Source organism: Halichoerus grypus, chromosome 14 (genome assembly GCF_964656455.1).
Source record: "Halichoerus grypus chromosome 14, mHalGry1.hap1.1, whole genome shotgun sequence".
In the NCBI taxonomy this organism is placed as follows: domain Eukaryota; kingdom Metazoa; phylum Chordata; class Mammalia; order Carnivora; family Phocidae; genus Halichoerus; species Halichoerus grypus.
Window position 1 is genome coordinate 2,320,944 of NC_135725.1, and position 14,178 is coordinate 2,335,121.

The following is a 14,178-nucleotide window of genomic DNA, read 5'->3' on the forward strand; positions in this document are numbered from 1 at the left end:
CGCAGAAACGGAAGGAGGTCGAACTTCTCCTCGCATATGGTAACACTTGGTCGTCCACAAAGGGAGAGGGGCAGTGAGCGGTGTCCTAGAGCCATTCTGTAGTGGATTGCCATTAAGGAGAAAATTTATCATAAAGTTTTAAACTTGATTATTTTAAATAGAATTAAATAATGTGTATTTTATACTTTCACATCTAGGTTTGCTTTATATACTGCCTGTAATGTTGTTAATACTCGAGCACCCACGAGTGAGAGTGTAGGGAAGATCTCCGTTTCCCGGTGGTGGGATGAGGAAGCGAAGGTCACGCCACTGACGGGTGCGTGTTCTGTGCTTTATCTTCCTGGGAAATTTTAACCAGTGAGGTAAAAAGTAGATCCCTCATGTGCCTTTAATTAGATTTGTGTTTCGATGTTTGCCCGCTGAGTTGGGCCCGTGGATCACGTGGTTAAGGCTGGGGCTGGGGGAGGCACGGGCAGGTGTGGGACAGGGACGACCAGCGCCCGCCCGTGGGAGGCCCAATCTCATGCCCTCCTCCTGACACGCACCAGCCCTCCTGCCCCTGCAGGTGCAGCTTGGGAAGCGTGTTCCCTAAAAGGACAGCAGGTTTCGTGGGAAGGTTGGCGGTCGCCGGTCGCTGTCCATAGGCCAGCGAGTGCGTCTGTTGGAAGCAGCCCTGCTTGGAGAATTGTGGGTGGGCCTGCCCGTTCAACCGTCCTCAGCGTAGCCACGAGCTGGTAGCGAGTAAAGTGTGGCAGATGCTGCGCAGCCCTTGGCCGTTGCCGAGTGGGACCCCTGGTCGGGGGGAGGCGCACCTTTCGTCCGCGGCGCCCGTGAGGGAGGCGTGGGGGCACATGTGGGGTCCAGGACAACAGCGGCCTCGGCGCGGGGGCCCAGAGAGCCCACAGCCCAGCCGTCTCTGCAGGCACTTCTGTGACCTTCCTTCCCAGGTCAATGGCAAAACGTGTTGTCTTGTCTTCCAGTTATGCTGAAGAAATCTGCATTTCTGTCACAGGACTGTGGGAACTATTTTGTGTTTCAGAGATACTTTAAACATGTCCTTACATTAATATTCTTGTAAAACCTGGACTTCTTAACGCCCGCAGTACACGGTCTCACACGTAAAGTCTAGCACAGGTTTGTCCTATGTCCTGTTTGTAAGCGCTCAGGCCACCAAGTCTCAGAGAATTAGGGGAGTCTTTGAATTACTTCTGCAGACGCTCTCAGGCTCTGTCTCCCTCGTATTGGCCATAAAACCCTTCAGCTAAGGTGACTCCATGGCAGACGGTTTTAGGGTTATTGGCCTGGCACACCGTTTTGCCTAAAAATGACCCTGGCTTCTTTCTGTGTAGTTTTTTCCTGAGGACCAGGGGGCGCATTGATCCCTGCCAGCCCAGGCGCCAGGACGTGTGGGCCCTGGCTCGCCTTTCTTTTTTTGCGCTGGCCGTTCCCATCTGGTGAGTAGGCTGCCGTCTGCCATGTGGGCACGTCCCTGCGCTGCTCACCTCTGCGCTGTGGACTCGGGTGCTCGGGGAAGGACCCAGAACCCTTCACGGGATCAGCACATGCACGTAACTTTGAAACTCTGTCTTGGTGTTGGAACAGCTGCGGCAGATGTGACGTGAACAGGACAGAGGCAGGCCTTGGCGCTAACGCAGAGCTTGCGACTGCGGACTGGAATTCTGCATTGTGCGTGGACTGTGGGTGCAGACTGCAAAAGGAGCTTTAGAGCTCTGCGTCGATCTTGTGTCCCGCGGGTGCGTGAGCGATCTGGTAGCTTCTGCCCAGGCGCTGTGTGCGCGTACGTGACAGGCGGTGGGCGTCCCCACCAGGGCGACGAGAGGGGCTCTCGTCCCGGAAGTTGTTCTTCCCTGGGGAGTGCGCGTGCGCGTGTGTGTGTTACGCACCGGGGACCTTATTTTAGCAAACTGTTGCTTCGGCTTGTCCTGTAATGCTAACGTCCCATCGTGTTCACCCCTTGGTTGTGTCCTCTTCAGAACGGCCCTGCGGCAGCAGTCGTCGGGCCCTGAGAATGCGTCTGAGGGGGTGGAGCCCGAAGTCTGCATCGTCCTGCAGCTGGGATTCTGGCTGAGCAGCTGGAGGGGAGAGTCCCATCTGCACTCAGGGGACTGACGCCTGTTACCAGAGGTCCCTCTGCTGGACTCACACACGTTCACAAACAGATGCGTCTCAGCTGTCCTCACTGGCCTTCTCTTTGTGTTACTTAGTCATTGTGTTTCTCACAAGGGTTGTGCTCTGATTGATCAGGCATGTGCTGGGCCCCCGAGGCCGTGTTTGTGCGAGCTCTCTGCATGCCATGCGTGTGAGGCTGCAGCAAACGCGGGATGGGACAGGGTCGTTTAAACAGCAGCTACTGTCCGGGTGCTGGAGGCCGGAGGTCGGGATGCAGGCAGCAGGGCTGGCGTCCCCTGGGGCCTCTCTCCTGGCCGTCCAGACGGCCATGCTCCCCTGTCCTCGCGCGGTCCTCCCTCCGCGTGCAGCTGTGTCCTGATCTCGGCCTCTGAGGACACAGTTGCACTGGGTCAGGTCCCTCCCATATAATCTCATTTAACCTTAATAATCTTCTTCAAGGCCCTGTCTCTGAATGCAGTCCCGTTCTGAGGTCCTGCAGGTGGAGTTTGGGGGACACGTCGGTGCAGCCCACAGCCCATATTAAAAGTTAGTTGGGCTTTCTTAACTGTTAACCTAACACTGGGAAAGAGATTTTACTGGCAGGGCATTATTTTTGACAGACTATTTTTAAAGCGATAACTAACGTTCTATTCTGGTATGAAAGGGGCAGGTAAATTTCATGCACTGAAAAGTGTGAAATCACAGAGTTCCAGGTGTGGTGGCCGCCTCTCTGGCACTCTGGGCAGATCAGCTTGCCTTTACCCTGCTCTCAGCTGTGTGCTGGGAAAGCCCTGCCTGGCTCCCTGAGGACACACCTGTGTCCAGCGCAGCGCAGACCTGAGCCTGACGCGGAGGCCATGAGCCGCCACGAGCCACCACACTCAGGGCCCGCTTTACTCACAGGGCTGTGTGGTCCCGGGGGCCTTGCCGTGTCCCGCTCCCCGTGCTTGACTTCGGCTCACATGTCCTGTATCCTGGGATGTCGGCAGGGAGGTTCTCGTGGGTACTGCTCCCGGAACGCTAGTGTCCACACACGCCGTTGCCATAAAGACCGTGGAGGTATTGGTGAGGTGTTGTGCAGTTTCTGTTTGATCGTGACTGAGAAGAAAAATGTGAGCCCAACCTTCGTGCGTAAAGGTGCGCACATGAGTCTTGCGTGTGTTTTCACATTGTCACGGGGCCCTGAGCACCACGCGGCCTTCTTAACCACTTCTGAGAGATGCGGTGCTGGAGGATTCAGCGTCCACTGGCGGCCCGATCAGTTGTTAGTTAAAAAGCAAGTCTTGTTTCAGAACCTACGGCTGCCACCCAGGGAGGTATTCTTTAGAACGCATACACTTTTTTCCAGTCTGTTCTGTAACTGTGGACGTACGTGAATAATTTCACAAGCTCCTGAGCACCTGTCATGGAACAAAACGGGCGTATTTGCTTTGTCCTTGAACGTTCTCCATGCTTCAGTGGTGAATTGTTAAGTTATCCGGAAGGTTCCAGATAATGCCCATGCGTGCAGTGTGGAGTGCTGACCTCCGAGAGGCAGGTCACCAAAGCTGCTTTCCAACTTTTTGGTCACAGTCAGTGTGGTTACATGGTGGGTGTGATTTGGGGGCTGCAGGAACCGTGCAGTGCGGCCGGTGGACTCTGCGTGGCAAGGTCGCCAGGCCCGAGTAAACCAGCCTGGCCGGGTTTGGGGTCTGGTCTCCGTGCTCTGTCTGAAAATGTCTCTGTGTCCCAGTGTCTCTCCTTGAAGGATTTGTTTTAACCTCAAACTTCTAATTTGTTTTTCCAGAATAACGTGATTTCCTCCTCTTTCAAGCACTTAGGAAAGATGAGTAGTGTTTACAACAGTGGCTCAGTAAGTGGCGGTCCGTGGTGTGTCTACAGCAGTCAGCTGGCCCCGCCCTGAGCGTCCCTGCATCGGGCTGTCCGAGCCCACCTCTCAGCGAGCTGCCTCACCCCAGTTTCTCCTGCGTGTTGGCTGATGAGCATGGGGCCGCGGGGCATGTGTTCCAACCGGTGTCCTCCCCGGAGCTCTGTCGGCCATTGCCGCATACACATTTTACTTCTCTGTGGACAGAGAGCAGCGTGGGACCCAGCAAAACACCAGTTGCAGCCTGTCCTGCGTCGGCGTTGTTCCCAGCTGCCCAGTAGCCAGCCAGCCGAGGTTCGGGACTGTGGAGTCCACCGGGGCTGCCGGGCAGGGCGTGTGCACGCCCAGCAGCTTCGGCAGGGATCCCGGAGAGAGCTGTCACCTCGTTTCCTGTTAACCAGCAGAAAAGCCCGAAACCTTTTTTCCTAGTTTTCCTGTCTTCATTATTTTAAACATCCTAGAACCATGTGTCTCGTGTTTTCACGTTCTAGTTGCAGCGCCAAGCTGGCCGCGGGGTGAAGGGCTGGATGTGGTTTCGGCCGGACGCCCACCCCGACGGCAGCTGCCAAATTTCCCTCTGTATTGTTACCTCCTCCTCCTCTGGGAAAAAGACCAGCCTTCCCTTTCTGATGGGGATATTGCTCAGTTGAGTGGATCTCACACACCTGGTGTGCAGTGGGGCTCACCGTGGTGCTTGGGAGCACGCCCACCCTGTGACGGTGGGCTTCTTTCTGAGTGGTGCCGGGGGGGCCAGTGGGGATCTCCTTGCCTGCCTCCCTGCCTGACCAGAACCTGCAGAGACCGTGGCCGGCTGGCTGCGGGCTGCACGTTGGAGTTGGTAGCTAAGCAGCTCCGTGCGAGGCAGCGACGTGCCAGCGGATGGCCTGGCTTTCTTGCACAGGTGGCCGTGGTCTTCATACCTTCGTCTTCCCTGCGCCGTCAGCACTTAATGCGCTTTTTACAAAGGCCTCTGAAAAGCGTCATCACAAGCCCAAACAGGCCCTTCTGGAAAACTCAGTTGCTACCTCTGTCTCTAAAAGGTGGCTTTTGTGTGCTTTCTCCCTGGTGCGTGACATGGCTCTGCAGCAGACGGGTTCGAGAGCCGAGAAACAGGAATTCACAGCACACAGAATTTGTTAGTCATCAGAAGTGGATGGTCATCAAGACCGGTCGGTAAGAGTGAGATGCGAACGCGCCCTGGACTAGTGTTCCCGAGTGCACTGTGACACAGCCTCAGGATGTGGTGAGGTGGGGCAGAAACGCAGATTCCTGGGCTCCAGGCACTGAATCTGGGGCTCAGGAAACTGCAGTCTAGGAAGACTCCTCCCCAAACCAGAGTAACGTGATGCGCAGTCATATTGGAGAGTTGCCATCTTGGGGCTCAGGGCTACATAGAAGTCACGGGTATTTCTGTTTGTCAGTATTTGCAGAGCTCGATCTCTGGGATGATGAGAAAATGCTGTTAGTTTCTAATGACTGTGACCTGACTCTTTTCTCTGTTTTAAACCTCCAGATTACATTTTACATCAATACAAGAATCTTCCTCTTAAAGGACGTTGGAACTCCTGAAATGGTTAAAGTTGCGTTTGGAGTTCTATGAATGCTTTCCACGGTTGCTCAGATTATTAGCATGTGGCATTCCTGTGTTTTGCCATCCGAGAGTCAGGCCGTGGGCTGTCCCTGTGACCTCAGCCAGGTGGTCCTGGTCTGCCGCTGGCCTTCAGGAGTGCCTTCTGGGTGGAGATCGGCCCTCCAGCGTTGGCATCCTAACGATGTTGGTGTCTCCATCCAAAATGAAACGAAACTCCCTCCTAGAAAGCTCTGTTATCTTCCAGAAAGGATACCCACTAAGTTTAGAGCAACACACTAGAAAAACCAGGGCTGGGCAGTACCTTGCACCAGAATGATTTTTACCTGCAAGATGCTCTTGCGTCCTCTCCCGTTAACTTAAGTTTGGAAAATGGGTTGATGTTGTTTTATAACTTTGGGAGATACGTATTATTTATTATAAGAAACCACTACTTTATTATAGGAACAAAACCATAGTATTTATCACAGTGCATTTGTCATGTACCCTTGGAGATTCACTGAGTAACAGCTGCGCTGTGTGTTCCACAGAATTCAAGTTTGTCCTTCAGAGGCTGGGACTCGGTCCACAGACGTCTCACTTAGGACGTTGGGCGTGTGTGTGCAGCGGCTTAGTACCAAGCGCATCCCTGTAGACTCTCCAGACAGTTCACATCAGCCGGCTTCCGGGACTGTATGCAGAGATTGTAACACACTTAATGTTACTTCTCAGTACATGTAGTACAGAGCTTGGACTAGATAACTAACAGCCCATGTCTTACATCAAATTCCTGGTTACCTTCCTGGAAGGGAGTTTGACTTTAGCAAAAACTGTATTAAGTGGTCATTAAAGAGGTGTTTGTAAATTGAATATTATTTCCTAGTTAGCGTTAATCACCACACAGCATATCAGTTTATGAGATGCAGCTAAACCGTGCTCACAGGGAAATTTACAGCTGTAAATACTGAAGAGATTTCAAATCCGTAGTCTAAGATTCTACCTTAAAAACACTAGAAAAAGAGGAGCAAAGTAAATCCAAAGCAAACAGAAGGAAAGAATAAAGATTGGTATGAAATCAGTGAATAGGAAGCAAAGACAGTGGAGGAAAGTCAACAGAGCCAATAAATAGCTGGTTCTTTGAAAAGATGCACAAGTTTGGTGCACTTTTAGCCACAAGGACAAGGAGAAGACAGGACTTGCCATTGTCAGGAATGAAAGCGGGGACATTACCACCGACCTTACAGAAGTCGTGAGGGTTGTAAGGAGAGACGTGCACAGCTTCATGCAGCACACTGGACCTCTCAAGGGAGGTGGGGAGACCTTGGGCACAAACGGCTGACACAGTCCAGAAGAAGTGGGAAGTTTCAGTCGGCCTGTAACAAGTAAAGAAACGGAAACGAAATAAAGCCACGGGCCAGAGGGCTTCGCTGGTGAATGCCCCCAGACGTTTGCAGAAGTGTTGCCTGTTTCACAGCCTCAGAGAAGAGGGAATACCTACCGGCTGTGGGCTCTGCACCAGACAGAAACGTCACGAGAGGACTGTGGGCCAGTCTCCTCCTTGAGTTCTGAGTAGAGATACAGAATCTTCAACAAACCCAGTGACCCAGGCACACCTCTGCCCTTCTGCAGGTTTCTTTCCCTGATAAAGCAAGATCACAGTACAGCGAATCAGGTGAATTTTCTGGTTTCCCAGTACACATAGAAATTCTGCTTACGCTCTAGTCTATTAAGTGTGCAATAGCATTGTGTCTAAAAATATGTGTATGTACCTTAATTAAAAATACTTTATTGCTAAAAAGTGCTGACCATTATCTGAGTTTTGAGGGAGTCCTAATCACTGGTCACAGATCACCGTAACAAATAGAATAATAGTGAAGAAATTTGAAATATTGCAAGAATTACCAAAATGTGATGCATAGATATGAGCAAATGCTGTTGGAAATGCCAATAGACTTGATCAATGCAGGGTTGCCAGAAACCTTTGATTTAAAAAAAAAAAAAGCAATTGTGAAGTGCTATACGATGAGGTGTGTGTATAGAAAGGTTAAGGGACATGGCCAAGTGAGATTTAGTATCAGAAAACCAATGTGTATATTCCACCATATTAATAGGTGGAAGGACAAAAGGCACAAGTCAGCTCAGAAGGTAGGAAAAAAGCATTTGACAAAAGGTGATACCTATTCATAACAAAATCTCAAGAAACATGGTGTAGGAAGGAATTTTCTCAACCTGATGAAGGGCCTCCTTAAGAAAAATCCACAGCCGGGTTGCCTGGCGGGCTCAGTTGGGAGAGGGTTGTGAGCTTGAGTCCCATGTTCGGTGTATAGATTACTTAAAAATAAAATCTTTTTTTTTTTTTTTTTTTTTTAAATAAATCTATGCTGACATTGTACCCAGTAGTGGAAGAATGAGTGTCTTCTGGTAGGATCAGGAATGTCGAAGGCGTCCGGTCTCGTCCCTTCTACTCAGCATCGTACTGCTGCAGTCGTGAGAAGAAACTACGCATCCAGACAGGAGAGGAAGAAATAAACCCGTCTTTATTTGCAGATGACATGATTCTGTGTTGAAAATCTTAAGGGATACACACAAAAAACCTGAGAACTAGCGAATTCAGCAAGGTGGAACCATAGATCTATATACTGAAGTCAACCCCTGCCCTACACACAACGCAGTAGTGATCTATCTGAAGTGAGATTAATTCCATCCACAGCAGCATGGGAGGTCAAACTGCTTGAGAATAAATTGAATAGAAGTGAGATTGTACCCTGAAGACTACAGCCATGAGAAATTTCACATTCATGGATTGGAAGAGTCCTCACCAATACGGCAGTCTCTCCCAGAAGCCTGGCCGGTTTGTGGCAGAAGTTAGCAAGCTGCTCCTAAAATTTTTATGGACATACAAAGGACTCCAAATAGCCAAAGGAGAATGAGCGTTGGGTTAAGTTCTGCTTCCTGATTTCAGAGCTTACTATAAATGTGCGGTAAGATCGTACGCGGATAGCGTGGTGCTGGTACACGGATCTGTCTCAGACAGAATCCTGAAATCCGCCTGCACGCACGGTCAGTTGGTTTTCCTCCGTGGCACCAGGGCAGCTCACTGGGGAGAAAGTTGTCCTTTCTGCACACGAGGCTGGAAGAATTTGATATCTGCACGCAAAAATGTGAATTGAGAGACTTTACTATATACAAATACTAACTCAGAATGGAGCGTGGATAAACCTGAAAGTAAGAGCCAACACTAACACTTGGAGAAAATCCCAGGCGAGAATCTTCACGGCCCTGGGGTGGCAGAGACTCCTGTGCCCAGTCCATAAAAGGCAGGGCTGACTCAGTAGGACTTCGTCAGAGTTAAAGTGTGTGGGTCATAAGCACCGGCTCATAAAGCGAGGGAAGCTGCAGACGGGCCGTGTTTGCAGGGCATGTTGGTACAGGATTGGCGTCCAGAATCTAGGAGGAACGCAGCAAGAGGACAACCCAAGTTAAAAAGGAAAGAGCTGAGTGGATGCTCTTCTAGAGAAGATCTACAAGGGCCGGTAAATGCAGGAAAGCTGCTCGGCGTCCGTAGTCACTAGGAAGGCAGCTATGCTCACCACTATACCACCAACGCAGTCCGTAGTCACTAGGGAAAACCGGGTGAACGCGGAGCTGCCACTTCCCACTGCTGGGACGGCTGTCCCACATGCGGCAGGCAGTCACAGATGTTGGTGAAGATGGAGAGGACGTGTCACCCTTTGCTGAAAAGTTAACAGACTTTGCATCCGACGCTGGGTTCCTGGGGGATACTTGTGAGAACTGGAAGTCCCCGTCTGCAGGGAACTTGGGAGCCGGTCGTGGGAGTCTTGTCTGTGAGAGGCCTGGGTGGACAGCGTGGCCTGCTCAGGAGGGATGGCAGGACGCAACGTGGGGGGAGCAGGCGGAAGCCGGCACAGCGTGTGCGTCTGTTTACGTGCCTCGTCCTGACGAGGGAGGAGGAGATGGAGAGTGGACTCCGGGCTGCAGGGCTGAGCCAGGAAGGCAGGCCACCTGCCCGTGGGCACGGAAGGCGTCTCCGATTGGACTGCAGTGCTGGTGGACCACGTGCACTGAAAACAGGCTGTTCTGTGGTGCGCGTCAGCTGTACCGTCACGGAGCCTTTGCAGGCTGTCTGAGCGAGACCTGAATTCTGAGCTAGGTCGGGGCTGCCTGGAATCCGTGTGTGTAACACACTCTGATGGAGCTTGTTTCCGGTGGGAGGCGGGCTGGATCAGGGGCGTGGTGGCCGCAGGCAGCTGTGACCTCCAGGAGTGGCCTGTGTCTGCGCTCAGGACGAGGGCTGGGGAACCGCGTCGGGGCTAAAATCATGAGAAAGTAAGGTTTTTCCATTTCAGGATGATGACTGGTGGGAACGCCAGAGAGGGGGAATGAGGGGGTCGTTACGAGTGCGTGGTCCTGCTGAAGGCTGGGGGAGAGGCAGGAAAGGGGTGAGGATGCCCAGGTGTGGGCAGGCGGGGGGCAGAGGCGGGAGGCCCCTGGGGGAGACCCCTCTGGCAGCCATGGCAGGTGCACCTGCCCTTCTGGTGCTGACTGGTTCCAGCAGGGGCCCAGAGGGGCTTGATCTGGGAAAGGTGATGGGCTGGGGAGGAAGGCAGAACCAGAAAGGGAGCTTGGAACACAGAAAACAAGGAAACAAAAAGCTGAGTAGGACACGCTCGTGCACTTCATTTACACTCCCCAGAATTTGTGACCTGAAATCTTCGCTTAACTCCAGCTCAGTGGGAATTAAACAGGTCACAAGTTGGGGGCCGGTGGGGAGCTGGGCCCAGAACCCTTGGCACTCTTGAGGGGTATAGCCGTGTCGTCTTCCTGTGGTGGGTGAACGGGGGAGACCTGGGCCCTGGGGCCTTGACCCAGCCAGACCCCAGGGACAAGCACGCAGCCCAGCGGGAAAGTTCCAGTCTCCAGAGGTGAGAGAGAAGAGCTGAGGGCTCAGGGGAGTGAGCAGGAGCTGGGTCCAGCCAGGCCTGGGCCTCCGTGTTTTATCAGCAGTTGGTAACAGAGGTGGAATGTTCCCCACTTGGAGCAGGAAGCCTGGCTTCGCGGCTTCTTCCCAGTTTGGTCAGGGTTTCCTGGCCTCGCACCGCCACCGTGGGCGTGTGTGGCGCCGCCGGGACAGGCCCCAGAGCCTCCCAGGAGCTGGCCGGAGCTTCCTCGTTGCTGACCTCCAGGCGTCCTGGGAGAGCCCCTCCGACATCCCTTCGGCACCGCGCCCACTGTTGCGAGTCCCCCCCCCCCGTGCACGTTTGTGGTTCGGGGGGGTTTGGGGAAGCGTGTTTGGAGGAGAATCGGCCGCGGCGGCGATCCGTCAGGTCAGAGTCACGTGGGACAGTGTCGCGTTGGAGTCCTGCAGAGCGCCGTCCCGCACTGCCAGCGACTGTGGTAAGTTGGAGGTCGCCTTTAAAGTGTGCCTTTGATAACCGGCCCTGCAGAGGGCCTTAGAACTTCGGCTGCTTGGTGGTCGCTCTTAAGAACCAGGATCTACCGGGGTGTCTCTGAGCGAGCGTCTCTCTGGTACGAGTGGTCTGGGCGTGTGGCCGGGGGCCGTGGGAGAGCAGCGTGGTGCCTCGGGCTGGGGGGCGCGGCGGGCCCCGGAGCCGCACCTGCCCACGGGAGCCGGCTCAGACCTAGAGCCCGCGGCCCAGCTCTGCGCTTCAGCCCAGGGAGCTCCGTGCAGGGCAGGGGCGTGGCGAGCGTTTCAGAGTCACTCAGCCCTTTAGCGGGGCCGAGACGTCCTCTGAGCCCTTGACGAAATGCGGGCTCTGAGGGGAACCGCGTGAGCCCGCCTGAAGGCACCGGGCAGAGCCGCCAGCCCGTGGGGCCCGGGGACCCCAGACGGTGTGTGCCCGAGACTCACGGGGCGAGTCCTGACCCAGAGCGGAGTCCGAGCAGTGGGGCCTCTGGGAGGTGGTTGCTTCACGAGGCTGGAGCCCCGGAGGGTTACTGTCCTTAGGAAGGAGGCCCCGGGGAGCTCCCTCGCGCCTTCCTCCATGCGGGGACACAGAAGACGGCCGTCCCTGAGCCAGGAGAGGCCCCTGGCTCTGGGACTTGAGCCTCACGTCCGTAAGCCCCAGGCCGTGCGGGCTCCGCCGGGGCCCTGGCGCCAGCCGCCACATGTGCCCCCCCCCCCCCGTGTTGTGTGTGAGAGACACGAAGGCCTTCAGTGAGCTCCTGAAGGGTGGACGCTCCCGTCACTCCCAGGTGACCCCGGGGGCCGTCCGGGCGTCTGGTAGGACAGCCAGCCGTACGGGAAGCGGGGCTGGCTCGGAGCATCGGGGACGAGCTCTGCCCCGGAACCGTCTGACGAGGGGACGCGCCCGGCGCAGAAGCCACACTGACGTCCGCGTGTGGCTCGTGGCTGCCTCCGTGGCCGGTGCAGACGCTCTGGCCCCGCCCGACGTGGGTGGTGGTCTGTGCGTCGCTGCTCTGTAACCCCACGGGAGCGGTAGGTGCTCCTTGGCACGCGGGCGGCCTGGGGCCTCCCTCCCGTTTCTCGGAGGACAGCGTGACGTTTGCAGGGGCCTCCGCTCAGGTGTGAAGGGTCCTTGTTCTGGGAGCCGTGAGACCCCCGTTTCTGCCCGTGAGCAGCAGGGGCCCTGTGCAGAGACGGCCCCGGGGGACGGTCTTGGCTGCCCCCTGCAGCAGAGGCAGAGTGCCTTCCCCACACCCGGAGAATGGGCCGGCTCCGGGCCGCCCCAGAGGCCCGTGAGCCCCCAGACCACCCGAGGCTGAGCTGCCAGGGCCCAGCGCCGCTGTGACGAATGGTCCCCTTACCACCCTTGGTCTGACCTGTCAGGGATTGTCCGCGTGCAGAGGGCAGGTGGGGGCCGGGTGCCTGCGTGGCCGCCCCCCAGAGGGGCTCCTTGGTGCTGTTCAGAACAGCGTCAGACCCAGGCTGAGGTTCCAGGGGAACTGAAATCCCGTGTGTGGCATCCGGCCCCCGACTGCATTGTGTTTGGATCTGAGAAGCCTTGGTTTTCCCAGCGTCGCCCTGTGGCCGTCGTGTGAAAGCCGCACAGGACGAGCTGGTCCCGGGCGCCCACCTTCAGGGCACGGTGACCGTGGTGCGTGTGCCTAGGAGCTGGCCTTTCCGGACGGGCTGCAGGGAGCGGCTGCCCGGGTTCACGGGCCTCGGGCCGCAGGGAGCCCCCGCCGTGGGGGACTGGCCACGGGGGTGCCGGGCCCGGGACTGGCCGGCAGCAGCACCGAGGTGTGTGTGAGTGCGTGGCCCGGCCCGTGGCTTCGAGAGACCCGTGGGCGTGCGGGGCGCACCTTGTGGAAGCGGCAGCGCACCCCCGAGCTCACGGGTCTGTCTGGCTGCGGACACCTGCGTGTGGGGGGCGGTGCAGGCCCGGCCTTGTGCCTGTGCGCGCGGCTGCCCGTCCAGGGTGACGCGATGCCCTGCACCGTCCGTGCGGGTGGCCGCGTTCGTTCGGGCGTCACTGACTGGGTCTTCGGTACAGATGGACAAAGCAAGCTGCGCACCCGTGATGGGAAGTCCGGATCGTTCTCTGAAGTGAAGACTGTGTCTTTTACCCCCAGGTTTTACAGTGTCCGTGCACCTGGGAATCAGTCTTACTTTTCCCTGCTCCCTGCCAGTCCCAGAGACTGGGGACAGGTGTGTGTGTGTGTGTGTGTGCGCGCGTGTGCAAGGGGCATGTGAGGGTATGTTGAAATGTGCGTGCATGTGTGTCTATGTGTCCATGTGTAGGAGTGTGTGAGGAGGAGGAGAGACCGGTGAGGAGGAGAGCGGCCCTGTGAGGAGGAGAGAGGCCCGGTGAGGAGGAGGAGAGAGGCCGGTGAGGAGGAGGAGAGCGGCCCTGTGAGGAGGAGAGCGGCCCTGTGAGGAGGAGGAGAGAGGCCGGTGAGGAGGAGGAGAGCGGCCCTGTGAGGAGGAGAGAGGCCCGGTGAGGAGGAGGAGAGCGGCCGGTGAGGAGGAGGAGAGCGCCCTGTGAGGAGGAGAGCGGCCCTGTGAGGAGGTGGAGAGCGGCCGGTGAGGAGGAGGAGAGCGCCCTGTGAGGAGGAGAGCGGCCCTGTGAGGAGGTGGAGAGCGGCCGGTGAGGAGGAGGAGAGCGGCCCTGTGAGGAGGAGGAGAGAGGCCGGTGAGGAGGAGGAGAGCGGCCCTGTGAGGAGGAGAGAGGCCCGGTGAGGAGGAGGAGAGCGGCCCTGTGAGGAGGAGGAGAGAGGCCGGTGAGGAGGAGGAGAGCGGCCCTGTGAGGAGGAGAGAGGCCGGTGAGGAGGAGGAGAGCGGCCCTGTGAGGAGGAGGAGAGAGGCCGGTGAGGATGTGAGAGGCCGGTGAGGAGGCGGTGGGGTGCAGGCTGAGATACACGGAGCTGGGCCCGGCACCCAGAGAGCAGGATGTTCCCGGCTGGGCCTCCTGGAGCGGAGGTGTGCGCGCAGGGGTGCTGGTTGGTTGGTGGGTTGGAAACTACAGGGTGGAGCCCCGGATCCCGTGGAGGCACGAATGCAGGTCCTGATGCAGCGGGCCTGGCGCGAGGCCCCGGGGCCTGCAGGTCTAACCCGCGGCGGGGGCGGCTGCTGCCCCGGGAGTGGCGGGCGCGCAGAGGAGAGGCCGGCAGA